Source organism: Phalacrocorax aristotelis, chromosome Z (assembly GCF_949628215.1).
Source record: "Phalacrocorax aristotelis chromosome Z, bGulAri2.1, whole genome shotgun sequence".
In the NCBI taxonomy this organism is placed as follows: Eukaryota; Metazoa; Chordata; class Aves; order Suliformes; family Phalacrocoracidae; genus Phalacrocorax; species Phalacrocorax aristotelis.
Genome location: NC_134311.1, coordinates 75,127,265 through 75,143,943, shown reverse-complemented (window position 1 = coordinate 75,143,943; position 16,679 = coordinate 75,127,265).

Sequence of the window (16,679 nt, the reverse complement as noted above, 5' to 3'; positions counted from 1 at the left end):
CACCCTTATTCGCTGTAAACTGGGTGGACAAAGAGTCTGCAATAAGCACTTACCAGAAGGGTACACTTCCTTGTAAGAAATATTAACAAAGGCAGTGATCAAAATGTGTCTTAAATGATCTTTAATTTCCCTTCTTGGTGTGTTTTGGTTTGGTTTGGTTTGGGTTTTTTTGACAAAAAATAAAAATAAATAAGAAACTGGAACTAAAGGAAATGAACACAAAGCACATGCACACAAACGTACACATATATTCACATGCAGAGAAATCATTATACAAAATGACCAAGGCAAATCAAGGAAAATAATTATTGCGGCTGATGGAGCAGAAACTCCATTATGGCTGTATGCTGGTTCACAATGTACAGTCCTGAAGGTTGAGAGCTAAATACATTTTTCAGCATCTTTAGCACAATTTATTAAATTAAGTTTTAAAATGAATCACATTTCTTCCCCACTCTATTTTTTCCTTCCTTCTTGCTCTCTGCTTAGTGTTTGTTTCCTTGGTTATATTTTATGGTCAGTGTTTATCACAGTTCTAGTCTGGTTTGCTTCCTCTCATTTTCAGGCCTGATGCTGGAGTCTGAAACACTCCTTGCATTTATGTTGGAGATTTTATTCATACAGATAGTAAGCCTTAACATGGAGTGTGAGGTGGGGACAAAGACAGAAATATCTAGAATATCTTCTGGTGCCTTGCAATGAAAGCCTGAGGTGCCTCAGCCAGAACCAAATCAAAGCTTCAAGATGCAGTCATGTCTCCTGGCAAATTGGTGGTACAACTGAAGCAGGGCAGATATCTGTAGGTCAAATATCTTCCTGAAGTGGAAATCTAAAGGAAAAAATGATAAATGCATTTTTTAAAGCCTATATGCATGTTGCTGGCATTAATCTTTTCCCAGAAGGAGTTTCCAACACTGGAGAGGCTGAATATATGTCTTACACCTACATTCGTATCAGTTTCAGAGGCAGTCTGAAATAAATCTGGTAAGGTCTTTTCTCAGATGTAATCCCAAACTCTTTAGATGCAGCTAGTAAGTCTGTAAAGAAATTATGCTGCATGTATCTTTCAAATAGATAAAAACTGTTCAAAATCATGTAACATATGGCACACATTTTTAGGATAATTTTTCCTTGAGTTTCATCTTTCTTCTTTTGAACTTAATGTAAGCTAAAAACCAATTTTAATTCCCATGAAATCTGAGTCTTATATCTCCTGAATCTTAACTCACTTGAGTCATTCTCTTTTCAGTTCCTTTCTATTGATACTGGCGTTATGTTTGCAGAGAGGTGTTCACTTTCAGAGTCAATCTCTAATTCTCATGGGAATAGGAAAAGCAGTAACCGTTTTTTAGGTCAAGAAAAGAATGGACAGAAGTGAACTGACAAACATCACAGAGTGGCAGTTACAAAAATGGAACATGGAAGCCATAATAACCATCACAGTCACTTGTTATAGATTCACAGGGCCACAGGACTAGAAAGGATGCTCAGTTCCTTGCCTTTCCTGGCAATTGAGCAAGATATGGATACTGCAGAATGACTCACAGGTTCACGAAATCATAATGAGAAAATAATGTCAGCTTTGGGCTTCTGAGAAGGAATTACAAGAAAGGAAATGGGAAAAAGGCAAAGCCAGAAATATCTAGCAATGCCTTTCTCTGTTTATAAAGATGAGAAATGAACTCAGGATGTAGTTACTGACATGGATTTTAACATAGTGTGTATTCACATATGCATAGCATGAGTAGCTCCAAGTATAAGCTGGTTGAAGTGTGATTAAATTAATAACACTCAAACTATAAGCTTTCATTTATATTAAGACCCTCTGGGGCTTATTTCTTTACATTACTGCTAGAATACAAAGAAGACTTAAAACTAGTGTAAATTACCTTTACACATAAGGTATACAAAGTGACATGTGTGGAAGTTTCATGCCGATGTAAATAAATATATTTGTACGCGCATGTGGGGGGGGATGGCGTGTGTGTGGGGTGTTCATATCAAGAATAGCTGTTTGAAGAACAGATTTTTAAAGATCTTTTTTCTTTTATTTTTTTTCCTTTTTATAAAAAGGAGCATTGTAAGATTATCTTTTGCAGTTATTAGTAAAGACCTATTTATACAGATGCCTTTCTAAATTATGAATTCAATCATCATCCCACAGATAAATGTTGAGTCATAAAGGCACGTGTTGATTTAATATCTGAGAATGAGACTTTTGAGTCCTTTTTTTTCAAAGGACTGAATCACATTAAAAGTGATGGGTTAGAAATAGTTAGGTTTTGAAACTTAATATTACAGTAAATATATCTGACAATACATATTAAAATAAAGAAGAGGGGAAAAAAAAGATAAACGGCAGCTATGAAAGTATCATCAGAGTATTTTTTGACCAAAGTGCTGCATATTTCAAAGGTATATTATCAAGATAGCTTTCCGTTTAAGGGTCAAATGAATAACTTTTTCATGAGTGTAATAAAGTATGTTTTACTCCATGTGAACATATATGCTTTACATAGAAATCAACAAACACCACTGATTTGATAAGCTCTGAATCTTGTTCAAACAGTAGCAGGAATATGAATTTTCAGAGAAAATTTAGGTAAAATAAGTGTAGTAAGTTTTTTTTTCCCAAAGCAAAATATATCGAATCCCTCTAGAGGTGTGGTGTCCTACGTTTGGGGTCAAATTTCAGAACAAGATGGCAATACATTTGCATTTAAGATTTCCTTCATGCAATGTTTTGAATGCAAACACACCCACAGGGATAACAGCCAAACTGTGTAACTGGCAGTGGTGCATATAAACACAATCACTGTGAACCTATTAACTATGGCTACCCTGTACAAATTCATATGTTAAGAATTGTTCCATATGTAAAGACTGTATCATTCCCTAAGGATGTTATATCTTTTTCTCATCACCCTCTTTAACTGAGATGCAAGATAAACCCCAAGCAGCAATCCATTGCCTATTTTCTAACTGCCTAGCCTACAGGTTTATTAATCCATAGGTGCTTCACTAATCAACCTTTGAGTTCCTTAGGTGCTCTGATCCAGATGCTTAAATGTTCTTGGAAATGCACATCCTAAACATTGTGTGGTATTCTTCTATACCTGCAACTTCACTGCAATGCAACATACAGTGTACAGGCACAGGCAACTAATGAATTCCTCAGTGAGGGCAGAAATTCAGCCCTGTGCCCTAAAGGTGTTTTGCCCCATCTTCTGAATCATGGCACTCTTACTGAAGAATCTGGAGAGCCAGATACTGTTCAACATGAAAGAAATTGAATTAGCGTCACCCATATAATGGCAGAGAATGGTAACTGCAGATTGTGGCAAAGCTTCAAAGAAATGGCTCTGAAAAGAAAGTTTAATACCTAATGTGTGCTGGATGAATCATATAGAGAAGGAAAACCATCTGTTATGTAGTCAAGGTGGAGCTACACTAGGTTGTCCAAAAGCCTGTGGTGGTTTTCAAAGGCATTTTCTTCTCACTACTTGATATTTATGGAGCTTTAGGTACTCTGGATTAATGAGACAGACACTAAGGGTTTCCATGAAGCACAATTTAAGGTAATCAAATAAATTAGCTGGGTTGGGCTCCGTCGTGAAAGAACAGGAGCCAAACAGTGCCACCTTTCTGTCTGTTTTCTCTTTTTAATGCCTCTCAAAGAACAGATCCGATAATGAATTTTCCTATATCACAGTGCCAATGGGTTGGAAGGTAACTGGAATCTACCTACATGACATTTTTCTAGTGTAACTAAGTCTGCCATGTGTCTGAATCTATCGAGAGTTTGGGAAGGTATCCTGAGCTGCTAATGGATGGATTTCAATGATGAAAACCTGTGAAGTTGTGGGGGATTTTTGGCAGATGTTCTGGAAATATTTTGAAGAACTTTTTCTGGAATGGCAGCAATTTTGAAGATTCAAGGGTTGCAGTGATTCTAGTCCAAATTTTCAAGAAATTAAACCTCTAAATTTGTTGATAAACCTCCTATAATCTCCAAGATATACTATGTTGTAGCATTTTATAACCTGTCATGTTAAAATGTACATCTAGGCCTGTGGTGCCATCACAGTCATATTTTGAGGAAGCTTCTGACCTAAAAGTCATATTTAGCAATTCGTTTGCTGTCTGAAAAGCCATTTGTGACTGAAAAAGGTTATCACATTTTCTCTTAAGAGACAGCAGATTTCTTTTTAAAAATTTGAGACCAATTTTCCTTCTTTATCGTGCTTCTGTTCATACTGAAAGGTACTGACCATAGATTCCTTTAAAACGCAAACAAAAGGCAATAGTTGGTGGGGACTAAAACAGAAAGAAAAAAGATATGATCTCAACTAAACTGGATATTGTGAAGTTTGTTATCTGTTCAGTGTGGAGAAATATCTGGTTGTCTTAGTTTTATTCAGAGCTTTGGATTACCTTGATTTAACATAAGTAAAACCATGCATTTACTTTTCAAGGAACATTAGAAATTGCTCTAGAAAGGCCTTATTAGTTCTTCTTTTCCAGTTCTCAACAGTGTGACATTATGAACAATGATAGGTTTTACAGACTTAGTAAAATGTATTATTGTCCTTGCTGACAAGTCCTGGCAAGCTGCTGTGTGTGTTTTTACAGAGCACAATGTCAAAACTTTCTTATACAGAGCTCAAGGACCTGTACGGAATAAGATACAGCAGGCACAGATTAGTGAATTCCCACCATAGCTGTTTACAGATCTGAAACTTGTATATTCACTTGTGGGGCGTCACGGTTGTATATTGAGCATCCATAAATCACAAAGCTCTCCGGCCTTGCTATGGAAATATGACAATTCTGCTCGGCATCTGCTCCACCCTCTATTTCTGTCACTTGCCAGAATGACAGCAGGCTATAAACGTCTCCACATACTAGGGCCCCAGCTCTGATTCAATGGAATTAAATGACCTTGGCCAAGATGATATTTTTGATGTGGAGAGCTTATCTCATTCTTCATGCAAAAGAAGCAGGGCTTTAAACCTGACTGACAGAAGTCAAATCTTCTTGAAGAAAGAAAAAATCCAAACCGTTTACTTTATTTTAATTTTTCTTTTCCAATACACTGAAGTTTTACCAGGTAATTGCCCGACACAAATATTTATGAATGTCAGACCATGGAGTTCTATAGCATTTGCTCAGAGAATAACATTGCTTAATGAATTCTACCATGCACATGGGACTCAGGTCTTTAATGAATAGGTCACTGTGATTTCTAGAGATGGCTGTCACTTTGAGATATGAGAATCATTTCTCTTTAGCGAAGAGGAGCTTGGATATGTGCATATTTAGGGGTTCTATTTCCCACAACTTTAGACCTCTCAAGAATGATGCAGAGCTGGGGCTAAGATTTAGGAGATTTTAGGTGTCATATCACTGAGAATCCCAAAGATCAGTAGAGCACAAACACACATACAGAAACAGAACCAAAACCAAAACCAAAAACAACCCCCCAAAACCAATTTCCCCTACAAATTAGTTATTTTTGTGTTACTGCTTGAGCTCCAAAGCACCAGATATACAATAATATTTTTAGTGCATTTTTCCTTCATGACTCACTGCTTGTTTATTCATTTCACAGGTTTCACCCTTTGCCAAAATTTCATGTAAAGATACAGCAGTGTTACCATGTAATATAATTATTTAAATGTAGCTACATCCTTTACCTTCAGGTTGTTCTTTCTAATCCTGAATGGGATGAGGAAAGTGAACAACATTACCATGTATGGAAGAACTTGACCTTGATTTTCCAATAACAATCTCATACATAGATAGGTACCCACAAATATTCAAAGAAAATTAACCTTCAGAAAATCAACATTATATCAAAAACTGTTTTACTTGCCTTGGCACAGAGAACTGAGTTTATGATACATATAAGTATTGCTATAATTCTCTTAACTCAGCAGTGGGAGGCAGTGCAGAGGCAGACCATTGCTATTCATGACTTTCCTCTTGGGAAGAAGACAAAAGACTTCAATCCCTATGTTAACAATTATTTTTTTTTAACAGAAAATAAAAAAGAAGGGTAATGCAATAAATAAAAGTATTGCTGAAATCTAATTTAATAGACTTCTTGAACTACTGAAAGTCAGTAGATGGTGTTTTTATGGGTCAGAGGAGCAGATGTATTTACTGCAAAATGGGAAACAGTTTTTTTGTATACAATGGAGATGAAAATGGCATTATATTCTAGAGAATAAAATTATTTAATAAAAAAGATAAGCATTACAATGTATGGGGCATCACAGGACATAGATATGAAATAAGAAATATCAAGGATTTTCAAGTCAGACTTTTTTTTACCCTACTTATATTTTTAATTAAGGTCACTCTGTTCCTGCTGAATTAAAGATACTGCAATAAAACCAAAACACAAATCCATTGCCCAAAATACAAATGGTTCAATTTTGCATGAACCTCTTGCAGAATGTGTTTGAAACAAGAGTTCATTTCAGATTCAAGGACTTTATTCAGAAACAACACCTCAATCCCTCAACACAAAGGTGCTTGCAAAAACTCTTACTGTCTTTTATTCATTTTGAGGCTTTCATCTTTGTACTCTACACATTTACACCTATTTTAAGGTGATTGATCCCAGACAGAGAGTTCTATTGCCTGACCATGTTCTACAATATTGAAATTGCAAATGTTTCTCTACGACGACTTTCCTTTCTAACAGAAAAGCTTTTCTAACATAAGCACAAGACAGGCAAAACCTGTCTCAGGACAATCCACAGGTCTTTTACATTGATTTTTCCTTTTCTTTGATAGATGTTCAGTTTCCTTTTTGAAATTCCTAGGAAAGTTATTGGGAAGTTGTAACCATAGGGCCTGTAATTATATAAAATATTTCTGAAGCTTAGACTTAATTAATTTGACCATACTATTTTTCTTCAGTAAATGCAATAATTTTGCAGAATTTTACTATTATATCTTTTTGTGGGTTTTACAGCAGTTTAAGAATTTACATTAAACATACTGCTTACTGTTAGGCTGCTCCACTGTTTTTTCAGCGGGAGTTTTAGGTACCTCCAATTTAGGTACTTCAAACAGGTGCTTTCTCTGATAAATCCTAAATGTAACTTGTCAAGGTGAAAGTAAATAATTGGAAAAACTAATCAAACAGTACATGAAAGTATGGAAAGAAATAAAATTTTGAAACACAGTATCAGAACAAAATATTTAGAATTTTGTAACAAAGTGCTCTTGATTTCAGCAATCAGTGGAAAATGCATGATTGCAGTAAAACATTCAACACAAACCTGTGTGTGGTTTTATAGTCAGGAAATACCTGTGAAAAAGTCCTGTGACTTTAATCCCAACATGTCTTCTTTACAGCTAACACAAAAGAATGGAACAACAGCAGATTATTACCTTAGCCAAACAGCAATCTGAATAAATACAGAACTGGAAGATGGAAAAGCCAACTTTGTCCTTAAATAATTTGTTCCTGGTTATTCATTAGTCAATTCCATGTAAATTTTGGAGTGACCTATAGCAGATGTTCTAGTAAGAAAAAGCTTCCACTGATCAATAGGACTGGTAGCACTGCTGAGGACTTGTTCTCCTGGCTGTCAATGTGCTTTATGGGTTTGACTCTGATGAGGCCACATCTTTTCATTTCTGCAGAGGCATGAGTGGATTGTAGCAAAATCCTTGGGGAACTTGGTGCACTAAATCATTCCTTTTCCCATGAAGAATACTATTCAGCTTCTGCCTCCTCTCAGGAAACAGCTCACATTTTGAAGACGGGCTTTTTATTCAAATAAACACCAAACAATAAACTGACTTTCCAAAAAGGATGCTCTCTTAAAGTGGCAGTGACATCCTGTGCCTTAATCCACTCCCCTGACTTAAGCAATGAAGTGACAAATGAAATCAGTGACTGTTGAGAAATAACCATGTTCAGTTCAACTGGATACACACACACACACTCACACACACTCTTCCCCTGAACAATTCCATCCTTTAAGCAAGTAGTCTTTAAAGTTACAGTGTCAGGCTGCAAGTTGTAAAACAAAATAACAACAGAAGTCCCAGAAAAAAAAATCTTTTAAAACATACGGCTAGAGAATAAATAATAGATAAAGCTGACAGATGATCAGCTGACATACCAGATTAGTTCCACAGAAACAGGAAAGATGTGTTTCTGAACAAGTCAGGTACACTTGTGCTCACAAAACCCACTACAATATTCTATAGTAATGACTCTAAATGCTGTTGGAAGCCAAATTATTGCATCTATTACTGTGGAATACCGCAGTGTTTGTTTTTAATAAGCGTTATGTCTAGACTTCCCTCCAGTGTGTTCATGTTCACAAAGGCTAATCAATAGTAACTTTACCTACTCTATTGAGTTTCAGCACATTAATTAATGTATCTCTCCATAATCATTACAGACCTCATCACTGGATCAAAAAGAAGAGTCTGAAATTGGTTTTGTTAACAATGAAGCCATTTCTTCCTTCTCTCTTATGACCTTATCCAAGGAGAACAGAAGTGCAAAATGCTCCCAGGTTAGGTAACAGTAGCTTTATAAATGCATATTGTCCAGGTACAGCTCTTTATCACTCCTCATCTTTGCTTTACATTTCATGTCAATTGATAAAATCACAATTTTTGAAAAAGGCCCAATCCAAAGAGAATGGAACTTATTCTCTTGACTTCAAAAAGATTTGGGATTAAAATTGGTTTTTTAAAAATATTTTTATTTAATTTTCTTATTAAAAATTCTGTGCTTGCAGTTTGTGTTTTAACACCGACAATACTATGGAATACCACACATCAGGCAAAAATGTAATGCTTATGTGGTTTTGTTCAACACACTGATGATTTCTAACTTTTTCATTTCCTGAATTATTGTTTTATGACATAAAACACTATTTCTTGACTACACACATACAGTGTGACAGCAGAAGTCACCACTGCAGGTTTATGAACTGGGACAGGGTTGTAAATCAATATTGAAAATCCTGGAAGTTTGCCACATCAATTTAGATTTCGAAGTGCCAGACAGGAGTTGCTGTTTCTCACAGCAGTCTCCAACTTGATTTCCTAAAAAAAGAAAAAAAAAAAAAAAAAAAAAAAAGAAATAAACAGAAGAAGTCTGTTATCTCTCATGAGCCATATTGGCACTAGATTCTGTGGCAGTAGCTGGTGTTGGTGAGATACTCAATTTAGGAACATGTTGTCAGAGTCCTTATGGGGCAGCTGTACCCAAAAGAGGTCTGCAATGAGAATCAGAGAAAGGTTGTTAACTTTTATGGACCTCTCAGGCTGTCAGTACGTTAGCATGTACTTCATCTCTACATGTGGAGGTTTCCAGGCAGGTTGCTGAGAGTTAGGAATGCTGAAAAAGTTTTAGCTGTAGTGAAATCAGAGGTTCCTGTCACAGGCAAATCCTACCAGAGCTTTGTTCTGGATGTATTTTATATGCTGACTGATGCCACAGGCAAGTCAAATGATTAAAATGGAAACTATACGAGAACTCCAGCTTTGTAAACCTCTTACAAATAATGACTCCATACACAAGCTTGAAAATTTGGGGTGATTTGCATGTTTAAGCTAACCAGATTTCTACTTATCCATTTTTAGGGTATTTAGGGGATATAAAAATAATTTTCACCTAAATTACATTTTTGTGGATCAAGTAACATAGAGAAAATGAGAAAGGCAGTCCTAGGATGAAGCACCCGTACAGAAAGTTACCTGTTAAGAAATCTTTACAAACCATTTCCAGTTTTTCCTTTCAATCTTTCTGCTTTCAACTCACTTGTTAAGCAAAATAAACCAGTGCTAAGTATAGTAAAATAAATGATGTCTGAGTTACAGAAAACCTCTGTTTTGATAGGTCCTGCTCACATATCACCATGCCATGATCTTCCAGTGCACGTACTTACACTTTTTCTTGACATGTGCGGGTTCTATTGGGTTGTCTAGTCTACTTACAAAGTCACTGGTGTTACCACCTTTTCTTCATTACTCAAATTTGACAGAACTTTGCTAAATTTCTTCTACTTCTAGGATTTCCTGATTGGCTGTTCTGAAAAATCACTGTTACGTGTACTAGCAGAACAACTTCTAGAAAGTATTCAGCTCCATTATAATTCTTGGAGGATCAAGTACCAGAATATCTCCCCATTCTATTTTAGAAATGAATTTGAAACAACTTTTCCTATCAGAGCAGTGCCCAAACAAGACAAGAAACACTGCAAATAATATTTTCTAAAATAGATTGCTGAAATGGTCTTAACAGAAGGTTCTTATTCCCTTTTTCATGCCAGAATTCTCTGTAGGAGACAAAGTTAGTATCAAGGTTAACTTTACTATATCCCTTATTTTCTTCTCTCTCTGTTTGGCACTGACTTAGGCACATCATCAGTACATAATGCAAAACAAGGAAAACATCTGCCTATGTGGTGTCCCTGTAAGTGAAATAGCCATTTTTATTTAATCTGGATTCATATAAGGTCAGACCCTTCCCTTGCTAAATTTTGGAATTTGCTTTTATAGAAATATATTTCCCTTGCCAATATAAATATAATATCATATAATAACATATAATATCATATCACATCATATAACAACATAAAACATCATATAAGGTATACTAAAATATAAATAATATAATACATATCATAGCCTAGCATATCATGCAACTCCATTTCAAAAGCTGAACATATAAACATTAAAAAAAACCCAAGAGAATACAAAGCTCTGAATGTCTAATGTGTCATTATAATGAATGTCATTAACTCTAAATTAGACAACACAGAGTACATCCTGATTTTCTTCCTTTGAATCACAAGAACTGAAAAAATAGTGGTCACTGTTTTGTTATTCTTCTCCTCTTCATTTCTTAGAATTTTCCAACTGTGTTTCTTGTTTGCAAAGAATGATTATTTTCATAATATATAAGATGTTTAACCAAGGAAGAGTCCACAGTTCTGAACTGAGGCAAACATCTGAATGTCACTCAATAATAAAACAAGATTAACCTAAGGAGCTGCATTTATCTGTTTAGCAGTGTGACTGAGAATTAGTCTATTCCCAAATGAAACGGATGCATGACAGTACCGCCATACTGACTTGAAAGCTTGGACAATGAAGGTTTAATTGCTTTCATACTTGTAAAATGTAACTTAAGAACAGGAACGAAGGCAATTTGAAGAGATTGAAAAAAAATATACTTTCAGGGCCATTGCAATATTTCTGCAGGTAAAGGAGTTGTTTAGCATACTGGAAAGATGAGGAGTCTGTAAAAAGCTTTCGCACCTTTGTAATTTTTGGGGTTGAGCTGAATGAACAGAATTCTACAAATGGAAAGCAGTGACTTGAGTCACAACTGGCCCAAGCCATGTTCACTTTTGTTAACAATATTAGCTACAAATTCAGGTTGCTCTTGTTTCTATATGCAACTGTGCTGTCTGTGCACCTTTTGTGATTTAGTATCTTTATGAGAATTACATTTACTCTTGATAAATTATTACCAAATAGCCTCCACAAACAGTCTAAGCACACTGGTTGTCTATTACTCTGGTGTTTTACCGTAACAATGTAAGAATAACTGTGATGAGTCAGATGAAATATCCATTTAGCATAGCATATCTCTCTTACAGCGGCAACACAGAATGTCCTGGGAAAAATATAGGATGGTCCTAGGAAAGTCCAAGATATATTTGAGAAAGAGATAATGATATGCCATACTCTCTGCCATCAACCTTTTTTTTCCACAGCAAAAGTAACAGTGATACCAGAGTCTAAACAGAAGCCTTTGTTCAACCCAGCCAGCTCCCAGGCACAGTTTTCACAAGAGTAAGTCTGCAATGCAATACAATGCAATGCAGTGTCATGCACTGCATATATCTTCAATGAAGACAGCCATAACGCAGTTTTGAATTGTTACTTTAATAAACAAACTTGTCTTCCTTTGCTTTCACCCTGCTTCATTCCTAGGATAAGAGGGGAAAGCTCAACATTCCCCTATATATCTTTGGTTCCTACTTGAAAAAAGAAAAAAGAAAAAAAAAGAAGAAAAATTAAAAGAAAGAAAGGCTGAAGAAGGGGGGACAGTACAGCTGCTTGTTAGACTGCTTCACCACCACATCATGGATGGGGGAGCACCTGGAGCCTGGGCTGAAAGGTCTGCCACAGGTTGCACAGAGGCTAGTTTTTAGCAATCATCCTGGCTGTGCACTATTTAGTTCTAAAGGCTTCAACAGAGTTAATTCTGCTTTATGACTTTATATTAAAAATATCAATATCTAAATAAATAATCAAACAAATAAATAAATACTCAAACCCCAGAGACAGCTAATATATCCACCCAGACTGAACTGATAAGGAAGGAGGCTTCAGTACAGGCAGCAGGTTGCAGCATGTGCCCAGATCCTTCTTCTCGTGCAAAGGTAAGTACCTGCACAAAGTGTTGTTCTGTTGCATCAGATGGCTGAGTTGCAGGAAACAGTTAAAAGGTTGTGCAGTAAAAGAGCTGAGGCAGAGCTAGATAGGTGGTTTCAGAATAACTTTCCTGTAGCAGACACCACTGAGAATGCGACACCTTGGACCCTGGTGACCCATAATAGCAGGCCTCTGCCTCAGTCTCCATCCCCTAGCATCACTACCAACAACAGATATGAAGCTTTCACAGCTACAGACACTAATGACCAAGGTCTGTAAGATGCAACTCTGCAAGTAGCAGAGATATAAAAAGAAGAGACGAGTGCTCTTAGTGGGCGACTCTCTGTTAAAAGGCGCTGAGGCGCCCATCTGCCAAACTGACAGGGAGTCACGAGAGGTTTGATCATAAAATCATAGAATGCTTTGGCTGGAAGAGACCTTTAGAGATCATCTAGTCCAAACATTTCCAGCACTTCACCACCCTCATTTTAAAAAATTTCTTCCTTATATCCAGTCTAATTCTACCCTCCTTCAGTTTAAAACCATTTCATTAAAACCATTACCCCTTATTCTGTCACAACAGGCCTTGCTAAAGAGGGTGCCCCATCCTTCCTATAGTCCCCCTTTAAGTACTGAAAGGACTCAATAAGGTCTCCCCACAGCCTTCTCTTCTCCAGGCTGAACAACCCCAGCTCTCTCAGCCTGTCCTCAAAGGAGAGGTGCTTCAGCCCTCGGATCATTTTTGTGGCCTCCTCTGGACCCGCTCCAACAGGTCCATGTCCTTCCTGTGCTGAGGGCTCCAGAGCTGGACGCAGCACTGCAGGTGGGGTCTCACCAGAGCGGAGCAGAGGGGCAGAATCACCTGCCTCGACCTGCTGCTGGCCACGCTGCTTTTGATGCGGCCCAGGCTACGGTTGGCCTTCCGGGCTGCAGGCGGACATTGCTGGGTCATGTCCAGCTTTTCATCCATCAGTACCCCCAAGTCCTTCTCTGCAGGGATGCTCTCAATCCCTTCATCCCCCAGCCTGTATTGATAGAGGGGGTTGCCCCAGCCCAGGTGCAGGGGCTTGCGCTTGGCCTTGTTGAACCTCATGAGATTCTCATAGGCCCACCTCTCCAGCTTGTCCAGGTCTCTTGGGATGACATCCCGTCCTTCTGGCATGTCAGCCGCACCACTCAGCTTGGTGTCATCTGCAAACTTGCTGAGAGTGCACTTGATCTCGCTGTCTGTGTCATTGATGAAGGTTTTAAACAGCACTGGTCCCCTGAGGGACCCCTGAGGGACCCCACATGTGACCGGTCTCCATCTGGACATGGAGCCATTGACTACTACCCTCTGAATGCGACCATCCAACCACTTCCTTATCCACCAAACAGTCCACCCATCAAACTGTATCTTCCCAGCTTAGAGAGAAGGATGCTGTGGGTGACTGTCACATGGGTACACTAAACAAAAGACAAACTCAAACAACTTAATTTCAGAAAACTGCGAAAACCACAACAAAAACCAATGAAAAATATGGGTAAACTGAACTTCCTTAACCCTCCAATAACACTGAACACATAACAGGTTAGATTTGTGAGTCAGGGCATTATTACTGCACGTTTACACAGAAGAACGATAGTCCAGAGTGTGTGCATACACACTCACTCACAAAGGGGAACTCTCTCCCTTTCCTGGGTACCCAAAGAAGATGTAATTTGTCCCCCAGCACAGGGTGGGGCCAGGGTTGGGGATGGACAGGTCAGGGTGGGGACTTACTCAAGGATATATCCAGAAGAAATCACCCAAAAGAAGGTAAGGGCACTCAATCCAAGGAAGTTACCTTAGGTGGTATCCCAGCTGAAGGGGAGAGGCTTCAAACAGAGGTCCACTGCTCCAAGCAGACTGCTCAAAGTTGGTCCCCGGCAGTGCCCCATTTATACCCTGTGGTCATAATTGGACACGATCTAGAAGCTTCGCTGAACCGAGACTCCTCACTGGCTGCAAGCCCTCTAGTGCTGAGGGATCTTGCCTCTCCCATCCCTCCCATCCTACAATGCTGATGGCATGGCAAAGCACAAAAGGCATGAAAAGCCCATGATCACCATGCCAAAAGCCCTGACCTCCGAGGGAGGTGGGGTGAAGCTAGAGGGGGAGGGTGGGATTAGGAGGAGAGAACCTGCCACAGGGAAGACTTTACAGAAGTCCACATAGATGACATCCATTGTTTTTCCCTTGTCCACTGAATCATTCACTCCATCACAGAAGGCAACTAGGTTGGTCAGGCAGGAGTTGCCCTTGGTGAAGCTGTGCTGGCTGTCTCGAATCATGTCCCTGTTCACCATGTGCCTTAGCATAGCTTCTAGGAGGAGATGTTCCATTATCTTCCCAGGCACAGAGGTGAGGCTGACAGGTTGGTAGTTCCCTGGGTCCTCCTTTCTACCCTTTTTAAAGATGGGTACAATGTTTCCCTTCTTCCAGTCCCCAGGGACTTCACCTGACTGCCATGATTTTTCAGATATCATGGGGAGTGGCTTGGCAACTACATCAGCCAATTCCCTCAGGACTCTGGGATGCATCTCATCAGCTCCATAGACTTGTGTATGTCAAGGTTCCTCAGGTGGTCACAAACCTGATCTTCCCTTACAGTGAGAGGGGCTTTTTCCCACTGGTTGCCATCTTGTGGTCAAAGGTTTGCTCCCTTCTGGGGGCTAAGGTCTGAGACATTGCTGAGAGGTGCTACAACTTGTCAAGAGCACAGTTTACTACCTGCAATTATCTTCCATGTGCTATAAAACAGAGTCTGGGCAGAACCAAGGAAGACTATAAAGCCCTTGGAGAGCAAGTGAAAAATATTAATGCCCAAGTCAACTCCTCCTCTATTTTACCAGTTGGAGAAAAAATGGGCAACCAATAACAGACAAATAATGCAAATCAACTATTTCCTATGTGGCTGGTGGTGTTGCAAGGGTTTTGGTTTTTATGACAATGGGACTTTTCTCAGCAACCACAGAGTGTTAGGGAGGGATGAAATCCACTTGTCTAGAAGGAGCAAGGGAGTCTTTGGCAGCAGGCTGTCTAACTTGGTGAGACGGGCTTTAAAGTGAAGGACTTGGGAGGTAGGGTCCAAAGTGGCAATGCTAATGCCATCTCATCCAATGGAAGAATAAGCCAGACCAACCAAAAAATTACAAAGGTACCTTAACTTCCTCACAAGATGACAATCAGAAGACCAACCAACTCAAGGGTGTGCATGGATATAGTGGCTCCTCGTGTACCCCTCCAGGGAAACCTGCGCGCCCAAGTACCTCTCTGAAATGCCTGTACACAAACAAAAACAGCATGGTCAATGAACAGGAGGAGCTAGAGATCTGTGTGTGATCACAGGGCCATGATCTCATTTGAATTACAGAGACATGGTGGGGTAGCTTGCATGATTGGAATGCTGTCATAGATGGATACATTTTAGGAAAGACAGGCCAGCAAGGCGAGGCGGGGAGTTGCTCTTTATGTGAGGGACATAGTGGAATGGATCAAGCTCTGCCTACAGCTGGAGGACAGAAGAGGTGCCCGAGGCCTGGAGGAAAGCATATGTCACTCTAATCTTCAAAAAGGGCAAGGAGGAGTACATGGGAAACTACAGGCCAGTCAGCCTCACCTCCATACCTGGAAAGGTGCTGGAGCAGTTCATCCTGGAGGTCATCTCCAGGCATGTAGAGGAAAAGAAGTTTATTAGTAGTCCACATGGATTCAGCAAGGGGAGATCATGCTTGACCAACCTGATATCCTTCTATGATGGCATGACTCGATAGGTAGATGGAGGGAGAGCAGTGGATGTCATTTACCTTGACTTCAGTAAGGCTTTTGACACTGTCTCCCATAACATCCTCACAGACAACCTGAGGAAGTGGGGGTTAGATGAACGGACAGTGAAGTGGACAGAGAACTGGCTGAAGGGTAGAGCTCAGAGGGTCGTGATCAATGGGGCAGAGTCTGTTGGGAGACCCATAACTAGTGGTGTTCCGCAGGGGTCTGTGCTGGGTCCAGTCCTGTTCAACCTATTCATCAATGACCTGGATGAAATGGCAAAGTTCACCCTTAGCAAGTCTGCTGATGATACCAAGCTGGGAGGAGTGGCTGATACACAAGAAGGCTGTGCTGCTGTCCAGCAAGACCTGGCCAGGCTGGAGAGGTCAGCTGAGGGGAACCTCATGACATTCAACAAGTGCAGGTGTGTGGGAGGAACAGCTCCATGCACTAGTAC